The sequence below is a fragment of the Arachis stenosperma genome, chromosome 3 (assembly GCF_014773155.1).
Source record: "Arachis stenosperma cultivar V10309 chromosome 3, arast.V10309.gnm1.PFL2, whole genome shotgun sequence".
NCBI classification, from domain to species: domain Eukaryota; kingdom Viridiplantae; phylum Streptophyta; class Magnoliopsida; order Fabales; family Fabaceae; genus Arachis; species Arachis stenosperma.
Window position 1 is genome coordinate 37,493,258 of NC_080379.1, and position 2,091 is coordinate 37,495,348.

General features: G+C 36.8%; 1 pseudogene; it reads left to right on the forward strand.

Moving 5' to 3' along the window:
* The first annotated feature begins 498 nt into the window (after window positions 1–498).
* LOC130965915 (probable caffeoyl-CoA O-methyltransferase At4g26220) lies at window positions 499–1,351 on the forward strand (annotated as a pseudogene).
* The last annotated feature ends 740 nt before the right edge of the window (window positions 1,352–2,091 follow it).

Here is a 2,091-nt window from a genome sequence, read left to right on the forward strand (position 1 = left end):
GCATGGTTGCTGCATTTAATTCATTTTCAACTCCGCTACGTTACCAACAACATATCTGCCAACTTCTGCCAACTCTTATTTATAATTGGATTTAATAGAAGTGTCTCTGTGGATGTATCTAATAAAAATGTCTTTTTTATACCTGTATTTAATAGAAGTATCTTTATAGATATATTTTTTGGATGTGTCTCTTTATATATGTGTTTAAAATATAATAATTAATTATTATTGGTAATAAGTTCGCAGATAATATATTGGTACCCTGTACTTTTCCATTCATTTTCCATTTGAAGCAACGCAACGACTATGTAATAGTCCAAGAAGTAAATGGCGTTTGCAAGATCCACCGTATTGTACACAATTTCTGAGCAGTGAGAACGTGGTAGACTGATAGTTGTGAATTGAAGATCAGCACAAGAATGGAGGTTATGACCGTGCTACTCGCAACACTATAAATTACACTATGGTTTATTAAGAGAAATATAGAAATAATGGGGAATGATCCGTAACCCAGTTATACTACAGAGCCACAACTTGACCAAGGTAGTAGTGTTTTTGGATGTTCAACACTTCTATTTCCCTCCACTTAGCTTGTATTAATTTATTAATAATGTCATGGCAGTATATACTGGAGACGAGCGTTTTTCCACGAGAAGCAGAGGCTCTCAAAGAAATAAGGAATGCCACTGCAAACCACCCTATGTAACTAACTATTCTTTCTAACTACTACTAATTTAATTTGCATTATCCTAACCTAACTTAACCTAACCATGCGGTTATTAATCAATTCAGGGGGTTCATGAGAGCGGCACCAGATGCCAGTCAGCTAATGGCGTAACTGTTGAAGGTGTTGAATTAATGCCAAAAAAGACAATTGAAATTGGAGTGTTCACTGGATACTCTCATCTCCACACGGCGCTTACGATTCCTCAAGATGGAAAAATTATAGGGCTGGATCCAGACAGAGAAGCTTATGAAATAGGACTCCCATCCATAAAGAATGCTGGCGTCGAACACAAGATCGACTTTATAGACTCTCCGGCATTACCGATTCTTGATGAACTCTTGCAAGATGAGTGCAACGAGGGCAGTTTTGACTTTGCGTTTGTTGACGCTGATAAAAGCAATTATTGGAACTACCATGAGCGCCTTCTAAAACTGATTAGGATTAGAGGGATGATAATATACGATAACACGCTGTGGGGTGGAACCGTTGCATGGAAGGAAGAAGATGTTTCAGCAGAGGGAAGCCGTACTCAGTTTCAACAAAGCAATGTCACAAGATTCTCGCATTGAAATTGCTCTTGCTTCTGTTGGTGATAGCTTCACTATCTGCAGGAGGCGTATTTAAGCAATCATCTGCTGTTTTTGTTTCACAGGCCCAACTACACTTTATTTTTACTTATGGCATATTCTGTTTTTAATTTGACCTTTCATTCTCCTGAACGCTATCTTAGCCTATAATTTATATTCTGACCTCCGTCAAATAAAATAAAAATTGCATCGTCACAGGTTATATAAACTACTTTGCCTTGCTTTGTACCGATGGCCTATTTGTTGGCCTTATATAGCCACATCTCCAGGTTCGATTCTCCAGGTTCGATTCCCAGCTGTAGCTGGATGTGATAGAACGTGAATTGGGTTGGGATGGGGTCTGTGTGGGGATGGATCTTTGTCTAGGTCGGGTACTGTTTGGGTTTTTTTGGTCCGATTTATTGGGCTTCGCTCTAACTGGGTTGGATCCTGACAAAAATAAAAACTATTTCGCCTACTGGAGTGTATTTTTCATTTCGCCTACTGGAGTGTGTATATATATTTCATTAACTAAAATTGTGGATTTAGTCTTGCATCATGTTATTCATGTATGATATAAGTAAGAGATTGAGCCTGTAATCTCTGATTAATGAAATTTATTGATAGAAAACAAAAATTGAAAATGAACCTTTAAATTGATTTAGTTCCCGTTAAAGAGAAAAAAAAAAAAAGAAAAGAAAAAAAAAAAAGAGACTTTGTAACCCTTTCTATTATTTTCGTAATTTCATTGAAGCTAGAAGCCTAGAAGTTATACTCCATTGGAAAAACTGAAATAAA